The sequence below is a fragment of the Hordeum vulgare genome, chromosome 2H (assembly GCF_904849725.1).
Source record: "Hordeum vulgare subsp. vulgare chromosome 2H, MorexV3_pseudomolecules_assembly, whole genome shotgun sequence".
NCBI classification, from domain to species: Eukaryota; Viridiplantae; Streptophyta; class Magnoliopsida; order Poales; family Poaceae; genus Hordeum; species Hordeum vulgare.
Genome location: NC_058519.1, coordinates 215,734,733 through 215,744,304, shown reverse-complemented (window position 1 = coordinate 215,744,304; position 9,572 = coordinate 215,734,733).

The following is a 9,572-nucleotide window of genomic DNA, read 5'->3' as shown; positions in this document are numbered from 1 at the left end:
GCTTTGAGAAAGGAAACAAGTACCACAAGAATGAATCAGGAGATTCATGCCAAGATGCAACCTGGAGAGAGAGACAGAACCACGAGAAGAGGGTATAACCCCTTGCGGTCCCGACGGCACGGTAGTACCGCACGTCATCACGGTAGTACCGCCTGGTGAGCACTTGTAAAATTTTACTCCTGCTCGCTGGGCGGTAGTACCGTTCGTCCAGCGGCAGCAGAAAAATACTGATGTGCTGGATGCGATAGTACAGTGTCGGTGCTGCTACTGCATGAGTGCAGGAGTAACACATCTCCAGCGGTAGTACCGTGGCTACCCACAGTAGTACTGCTCAGCCAAGAGAAGACATGTTTGGGCCTTGCAAGGAATGTATGCATGAAGTAGATACTTGTTACCGAGACATCATTGGATTGATGTAGTAGATGGTTGTTCATTGATCATCCTAACTTGGCTCCATTAAGCACACGGTGTCAACACCTTCCTTGTAGGTGAGCCGAGCATCCAATGCATCTCCAATTGTTCCTAGAACAAAAACAAACAAAATGGTACCCAAACTCATTGGGACCAAAGAGTTAGAAAACCAACAATACATAGGACAAACTCCACATAAATATGTGCATATAGATATGAAATTGAATTTCATGCACGGTTTAGCCAATTTATGACAAGCTGGAGTTTCCCCTATATATTGGGTCGAGGGAAGAAAGCATGCAAAAGAAGCTATATATAGTAAATATGCATGCTCAAGGCTCTCAAGAATGAACTCAACACAAAGTTGATAAGTCACCAAAAGACAAGGTATCAAGTGATAATAAGATCCCAAACGAAAAACTATTACTTGAAGGATATCAATTGAAATATACCTCAAGGAATGAGATATCCATTGACACATGCCAAATAAAAGGAAACAACATACCAATTGAAGGAAAACAAACACGAGGTATCTAATTTCCAAAAGAGAGCTAGGTTCCAAACAAACCAAACCATCGACAAATTTTCATGATGGCACAAAGCATCATAAAGATCAAGACTTTCCTCCCATCAACACACTTGATGGGGATCAAAATATTTTATGATGGACGAATAAAGAGAGTGTTTTAAAGAAAATAGGATAGCTCCCCCAAGGGATGTGCATTATATAGAATTTGCATTTAAATACAAAATGCACAAGATGGGATCATCACTTTCTCTATATCTATAGAAACACTAGACATGTTAAAATAGATCCACAAGAGGCAAGGAAGACACACGAAACATAAAATCCAATGTAAAGACGATTAGCAATTCCTACCACATGATGGGAATACCAATTGTCAAGGACAAGAAGTATTTTGGAAATAATACTCATTGGTAGATCGCAAATATATCCAACATCATCTTTACCCATAAAACACAAGCAAATGACACTTGTAGAGCTAACATGCCACCTAGGAACAAGATAATTTACAATATCAACACTAACTGGCAATACCTCAAATGTACACATTTTCTAGGCTTGTAATATGCACATAGCATATTACTCCCCCATAATGTGATAACCCAACAGTATTAAAAAGTGGCAAATTAAAACCAACAAGAGATAATTAATGGACCATATAGAATTTGAATTTCTCATGAGTAAGACATACGACATAGAAACTAGATAATCTTGAAATATCAATACTAAGTGGTATTCCCCATGTATACACATTTGTAGGATTGTGAGGTGAGCAAAGCACATCACTCCCCCACAATGGGATAATCCATTAATCTCTCACAAGAGCCAACAAAGATACAAACAAGATGCGAAAAGGCTCAATACAAGACTCACATGTACATGATGTGCAAACCAACATACACATACTCGATTACTCAAGATAAGCAAGTTGGAAGCACAACATATACAAACACATGCAAGGTACAAAACCACAACATGCAAAGGGGCAAGTAACTAACAATGTAAACAGTTTAAGTACAAGTTACCGTAAGGAGGCACATTGGATATAAGATAGAAACTCGATAATCCAAATGACTTGGCTTGAGATAATATGAATGATGAAGACCCCTTGATTCTTCATTATGTATAAAAGTCTCCAATGTCCTCCACAATCACCTATTGATCAAGTTTGAGCTTGTTGGTCCCCAACCACGTTGGGTCCTAAGAGGTTAGTCACAATAGGCTTGGCAACCCAAATGGTACTTTTCTTGACACCACTTTGAGTACCAACAAACTTGAAAAACACATTGCCAACCTTATCCTTCCCAGGAGAATAGATATCATCAATAATGATTGGGTTGGATAAATTACCTCTCGTTCAAGAAGAAGCGAAGTGACCCTTCTCACGACATAAGTAGCAACATCTACCCTTTAATTTCTTCCCTATTGATTTCTCAACATGAGGAGTGTTGGCTTGGGTCTTCTTGGGAAGGGGCCTTTCTTCAAATTGTAGTTGAGTATGAGATTGAACTTGTGGCCGCTTCCCTTGTTGCTTGTGACTTTGGGGCTTCTTCTTTAGTGGGAAAGATCTAACATGGCGCCCTTCAATTTTGCACTTGAAAATAATCTTGGCCGAATTCTTGACTTGTTCTTGACCCTTCTTCTTGAAGCTTTTGGACTTATTCTTATTGCTAGAGTTGAATCCAAGTCCATCTTTGTCATTTGGGGATTTTTTCCCACACAAGACATTGTTGAGTGTGGACATTCCTTCATGACTCCTTTCCAAGTCTTTCTTCAAGGAAGTGACTTGGGCCTTGAGCTCTTTGATTTCCTCTACATGGTTAGTATCAACACAAGTACTAGAGGAAGTATAAGCTTCATTGTTAGAGCAACAAGGCATGGAAAGTAATTCATCACAAGATGTAGCAACATTATGAGTAAATGAATTACGAGGACTAGAACATGGCAATATAGCTTTTTGACTAGAAGTAGTGCTAATGTCCACATGAGGCTCACTCGATGTTACCGTGGTAGTAGTAGCCTCATGAGCTAATTTTAGCACATTATGGGATACTAGAAGATCATCATGAGAGCTTGTGAGCATTACATGACTTTCTTCCAATTTCCCATAATTGCTAGATAGCAACTCAAGTTGAGCCCTTAGCTCAACATTCTCCTTTAGAATGGATGATTCACAAGAAGTAGAGTTAGTAGCACAAGCATCATTATTAACAATAAGAAGAGAGGGAAACTTGGCAAGATCTTTAGCATATGAAGCTTCAAGTTGAGTATGAGACTCGGTGAGTACGATGAGAGAACTCTTAATAGCCCTTGAGCCATTTTTGAGGTGCTCATAGTCCTCAACGAGTTTAGCATGTGCAACTTCAAGCTTATCGTTTTTAGTTCTAAAATCATTAGCCACCTCGAGAGCTCTATCATGGGATTCCTTTAATCTAGATAATTCTATAGCAAAGGTTTCCTCAAGAGATTCCTTGGTGGTTTGTTCATTTTCAAGAGCTTGAGATAGCTCCGTGATCTCATTAGCGTAATCACGCTCATGACCTTACATTGTCTCAATGGTGGCCTCATGCTCCTCAAGATGAGATTCCAACTCCTCAATGTATTTCTTGCCCTCACTGAAAATAGACATGATTTCCAAGAAGTTGGAACAAGCAAGTTTATTCTTATAAAGATATTTAAAAATAATTTCACCCTTAATTTTTAAGGATGCAATATTATCACTCTCTTCATCATTATCCTCATCCCCATTATCATCAACATCATCATCATGAGATATATTGGGATTCAAAGTAGGAGATACCTTTGAAGCCTTAGCCATAAGGGAAAAGTGAGTAACAATAGATGATGATGTAGGATCCCTTGAAGCATCATTCAAAGCCACATATTGTTCCATGGAATGATGAATTTCCTCTACATTGTTAGCACAACAACTCGAGGAAATATATACATTTTTATCATGGCAACAAGATATAGGAAGCATATCATCATGAGATTTAGTCAAGCAGTTTTTACATGATATGCAAGGACTATCAACACAAGCATGTAAAACATTTAGAGTGCTCGAAGTGTTAATGCCCAAAGATGAAGCATTGCAATAATATAGTGAAGAAGGATCATCAACAATAAATCCACTATCATCATTGCAATGATCTCCACTACTCACGATATCATTACCTTGTGGCAATCCACATGTAGGTGATGTAGATGAAGTTGAGAAGACCACACGACCGGAGGTGGAGGGAGAACGATCATTACCACAAATATTGGACGTACCATATTTATCTTGAAGCTTTGTACACAACTCATGAGCATCCCGGAATGGCATGAGTTGAAATATAACTACATTGGTCAAAGCATCAAAAAGCACATTAGAAACTTGAGCATCGAGATAAGAGTTTTTCTCATCCTCTAAAGATATATTTTGAGAATCCTTTGGAGGAGAAAACCCCATATCTACAATTCTCTCTAAATTTGGGTCCAAGACCCGAAAGTGATTAAGCATGCGAATTACCCAAACATCAAAATTTGTGCCATCAAAACTAAGAGTGGCAGTGAATCCTAAACCCCTAGTCGACATCCTTACTCTCTAGGTGGTTAAACCTAATAAAGAGAGACCTAGCTCTGATACCAACTGAAAGGACGTGGATGTCTCCTAGAGGGGGGTGAATAGGCGCTTTAAAATAATTACGGTCTAGGCTTGAACAAATGCGGAATAAAACTAACGTTTAATATGTCAAGCACAAAACTTAAAACAACTAGGCTCACCTATGTGCACCAACAACTTATGCTAAGCAAGATAAACAACTAAGTGATAGCAAGATATATGAAAAGAAACAATATGGCTATCACAAAGTGAAGTGCATAAGTAAGGGGTTCGGGTAAGAGATAACCGAGCCGCGCGGAGAAAATGATGTATCACGAAGTTCACACCCTTGCGGATGCTAATCTCCGTTGGAGCAGTGCGGAGGCACAATGCTCCCCAAGATGCCACTAAGGCCACCATAATCTCCTCACGCCCTCGCACAATGCAAGATGTCGTGATTCCACTAAGGGACCCTTGAGGGCGGTCACCAAACCCGTACAAATGGCAACCCTTGGGGCGGCCACCAGTACCCGTACAAATTGCTCGGGGCAATCTCCACAACCTAATTGGAGACCCCGACGCTTGCCCGGAGCTTTACACCACAATGATTGAGCTCCGAGACACCACCAAGTTTCTTGGACGCCTACGCATCCACGAAGAACAATCTCTAGGGTACTAAGTACCAAAGGGTAATAACCTTCTCAACTTCTCACTTCCACGTATCACCGTGGAGAACTCAAACTGATGCAACTAATGCAATGGCAAGAACACACAAAGTGGTGAAGTCCCTTACACTCAAATCCCTCCACAACAACAAAAGCTATGGAGAAATATGAGAGAAGAACAAGGAGCTCACAAAGAACTCCAAGATCTAGATCCAAGGGGTTCCCCTCACATAGAGGAGAAATTGATTGGTGGAGATGTGGATCTAGATCTCCTCTCTCTTTTCCCTCAAGAATAATAAAGAATCATTGGAGTATTGAGAGTAAGCACGCTCTAAGAAGGTCAACAATGGGGGAAGAACACGAGCTCAAAAGATCAGTAAACACCAAGGGGGAAGAAGGACCCCTTTATATAGTGGGGGAAACAATCAGACCGTTACCCCCACTTACAGCCCGAGCGCAGCGGTACTACCGCTGCCCCCAGCGGTACTACCGCTCACGGAGGAGCGGTACTACCGCTAGCCTCTTGCGGTACTACCTCTAGCCCCTGGCGGTACTACCTCTAGAGAAAGTCTTCGCGAAAAGTCCGACGGAGAACAACCGCTCAGAGAGAGGTACTACCGTCTCGAAGTAGTACTACCGCCCACCCGGAGCGGTACTACTACTTTTAGAGCAGAACTACCACTAGGGAGTGGTAGTAAAAAATTACTACCGCTCCGGGGGCGGTACTACAGCTCCAGGGGCGGTACTACCGCTCGCATCATGAGCGGTACTACCGCTGGATACTGAAACTACTCTACCTTTCGCATACGGACTCCGAATTCAACGAAACCAAGTTTGTTGGAAATCTAACGACATGGGCTAACAAAATCTTGATAGAAATATCAACAAGAAGAAAGTGAGAAAAGGCCCATAAGAAAATGGTGAGGACCCTTCTTTGAATAAGACCGGTAAAAACTCCCAACATCAAAAACATCATAGAAGATGCATATGGACTCCGTTTTCGATGAACTCGAGCTTGTCATGAAGATGACCATAAGCTCTAAAACTCACAAAGAGAAACACAAAACAAGAACCAAGAAGTATGATGCAAGGATGCAAATGGTTTGAGCTCTCAACGAACGATACGATCAACCTACTCACTTGAGAGCCCCCCTTGACAGTACGACAATCTATCCTAAAACAGAAAATCTATCAAGGGCAAACCTATTCCTTGCACCTCGTCCTCTTGAACTAGATGATGATGATCTTGGCTTCCTCAAGATGGACCACCTTTCTTGATTTCGTTGGCTTGATGAAGACTAGTTGATTGCTCCCCCATACTCACTATGGGTGAGCCACTCTTCAGCATATCTTCACAAGTCCATTGCCACCACAATGGACAACAAGCTTCAAGCATGATATATTCGTGCTGATCTACGTGAACTTGCGCACCGCAATCTTGATGACGATCACCACTTGACGCCATCCTTCATGGGTTGTATGAAACCTTCTTTTGGACGCAAGCCCACGGAAACACACCTAACCCCCACATAGAACTCTCACGAAAACCATGGGTTAGTACACAAAAAGGTAATGGACAATGCTTACCATACCATGGGATCACTTGATCCCTCTCGGTACATCCTATACGCTTTGTGTGTTGATCATCTTGATTTAATATTTGTCTGACGTTCTTGATCAACCTTGTGTCTCTATGACCATTCTTTGGATAATACCTTGAATACCACCTTAGTCATCATATAAACTCCTTGGACCCAACAGATGGACTTCAAGAAGTGTCTATGGACAAATCCTATAAATATAACTTAAGGCAACCATTAGTCCATAGGGATTGTCATTCATTACCAAAACCACATATGGAGAAATATGCTCGAACAATGACCATAAAAGTTATTACTCATAGAAACAGAACAACCATTTTTCTCCGACTTAAACGAATAACTGTCTCACAATAAACAAGATCCAGATATAATGGTCATGCTTAACTCAGGCACTAAATAACATTTATTTAAGTTCATAACTAATCCTGATGGTAACTGAAGTGAAACTGTGCCGACGGCGATTGCATCAACCTTGGAACCATTTCCCACGCGCATCGTCACTTCATCCTTCGCTAGCCTTCGCTTATTCCGCAGTTCCTGTTTCGAGTTGCAAATATGAGCAACAAAACTGGTATCGAATACCCAGGCACTACTACGAGAGCTGGTTAAGTACACATCAATAACATGTATATCGAATATACCTAATTTTTTCCTTCGCCACCTTCTTATCAGCCAGATACTTGGGACAGTTGCGCTTCCAGTGACTCAGACCCTTGCAATAATAACACACCGTTTCAGGCTTAGGTCCATCTTTGGGTTTCTTTGTCGAATTGCCAATAGGCTTGCCGCTCTTCTTAGAATTACCCTTCTTTCCTTTGCCGTTGGTCTTGAAACTAGTGGTCTTATGCACCATCAACACTTGATGCTCTTTATGGAGTTCTGACTCTGCGACTTTCAGCATCGTGAATAACTCACCAGGTGACTTGCTCATCCCTTGCATGTTATAGTTCAACACAAAGCTTTTATAGCTCCATGGCAGTGATTGAAGAATTCTGTCAGTGATAGCCTCTTGCGGGAGTTCAATCCCCAGCTCAGCTAGACGGTTTGAGTACCCAGACATTTTGAGCACATGTTCACTGACAGACGAATTCTCCTCCGTCTTGCAATCATAGAATTTATCGGAGGTCTCATACCTCTCGATCCGGGCGTTCTTCTGAAAGATAAACTTCAACTCCTGGAACATCTCAAATGCTCCATGACTCTCAAAGCAACGTTGAAGTCCTGATTCTAAGCCATACAAGACTGCACATTGAACTACTGAGTAGTCCTCCTTGCATGCTAACCTAGCATTCTTAACATCATGGTCAGTCGCGGTGGGTGGTTCATCTCCTAGTGCAGCATTAAGGACATAATCCTTCTTCCCAGCTTGCACGAGCAACTTAAGATTATGAGCCCAGTCTACAAAGTTGCTTCCATCATCTTTCAACTTAGCTTTCTCTAGGAACGTATTAAAATTCAGGGTGACTGTAGCGTGAGCCATTGATCTACAACACAAATATTTTCAAAGTGGACTTAGACTATTTTCAAGATAATTAGAGTTTAACTAATCAAATTACTTGCTAAACTCCCACTCAAAAAGTACATCTCTCTAGTCATTTGAGTGGTTCATGATCCAAATTCACTAACTCAAGTCCGATCATCACGTGAGTTGAGAATAGTTTCAGTGGTAAGCATCTCTATGCTAATCATATCAACTATACGTTTCATGCTAGACCTTTTGGTCTCATGTGTTCCGAGGCCATGTCTGCACATGCTAGGCTCGTCAAGCTTAACCCGAGTGTTCCGCGTGTGCAACTGTTTTGCACCCGTTGTATGTGAACGTTGAGTCTATCACACCCGATCATCACGTGGTGTCTCGAAACGACGAACTGTAGCAATGGTGCACATTCAGGGAGAACACAATTTCGTCTTGAAATTATAGTGAGAGATCACTTCATAATGCTAACGTCGTTCTAAGCAAAATAAGGTGCATAAAAGGATTAACATCACATGCAATTCATAAGTGACATGATATGGCCATCATCTTGTGCTTCTTGATCTCCATCACCAAAGCACCGACACGATCTTCTTGTCACCGGCGCCACACCATGATCTCCATCAACGTGTCACCATCGGGGTTGTCGTGCTACTTATGCTATTACTACTAAAGCTACGTCCTAGCAATATAGTAAACGCATCAGCAAACACAAACGTTAGTTTAAAGACAACCCTATGGCTCTTGCCGGTTGCCGTACCATCGACGTGCAAGTCGATATTAACTATTACAACATGATCATCTCATACATCCAATATATCACATCACGTCATTGGCCATATCATATCACAAGCATACCCTCCAAAAACAAGTTAGACGTCCTCTAATTTGTTGTTGCATGTTTTACGTGGCTGCTATGGGTATCTAGTAGATCGCATCTTACTTACGCAAAACCGCAACGGCGATGTGCAAATTGCTATTTAACCTCTCCAAGGACCGCCTCGGTCAAAATCAATTTAACTGAAGTTGAAGAAACCGACACCCGCCAGTCATCTTTATGCAACGAGGTTGCATGTCAATTGATGAAACCAGTCTTTCGTAAGTGTACAAATAATGTCGGTGTGGGCCGCTTCAATCCAACAATACCGCTGAATCGAGAAAAGACTAAGGAGGGAAGCAAATCGAACATCACCGTCCACAAAACCCTTTGTGTTCTACTCGGGATAACATCAACGCATGAACCTAGCTCATGATGCCACTGTTGGGTAACGTCGCATGGGAAACAAAAATTTTCCTACGCGCACGAAGACCT